Source organism: Setaria italica, chromosome II (assembly GCF_000263155.2).
Source record: "Setaria italica strain Yugu1 chromosome II, Setaria_italica_v2.0, whole genome shotgun sequence".
Classification (NCBI taxonomy): Eukaryota; Viridiplantae; Streptophyta; class Magnoliopsida; order Poales; family Poaceae; genus Setaria; species Setaria italica.
The window spans coordinates 35,161,733-35,162,337 of NC_028451.1; positions in this window are offsets into that span (position 1 = coordinate 35,161,733).

The following is a 605-nucleotide window of genomic DNA, read 5'->3' on the forward strand; positions in this document are numbered from 1 at the left end:
TCCAAACAAAAATGCCTTCAAAACGCAGCGGCAGCTGAGTCGTTTGTGTGCACATTTTTTCTTTGCTGTTTCAGGTGCTTGGACTAAGTCTGACAGCACAACTCCATGATCTAAAAAAAAGTCTAACAGAACAATTTGAGCAGATCGTATTCACAACCATAAGTTTCGATTAATTGATTTCCAAGTTCCATCGACGACAGCAGGAAGATAGGGTACCATCCTCATCATTTTTTGCTTCAAAGAAATGCGCGGGGGGGGGGGGGGGGGGGGGGGGGGGGGGGCCCCCAAGGGGGGAAAAAAAAAAATTTACTACCCTTCCCCCCCATTACATGTTACTTATCAAGTAGGTAAATATTTGCCAATCATCTTGACTTCAGTTTAACTCTAGATGATCCTAAGGGGGGGGCGCCTCCCTCCTTTGCGTAATCTGGGGATGGTTCCTAGGCGTCCGGAATTACCTTCTACAAGGGTGAAGTGCCGCTCTCTGAACCGAATTCTTCCATGGCCATTGGGTGCATAGTGTGCCCAAGATGGGGGGAAAGATCCTCCATGGGGCGAGCAACAAACAACAGAAAGTCCAGATTTCTTCTCCCCTTTTATTTGTC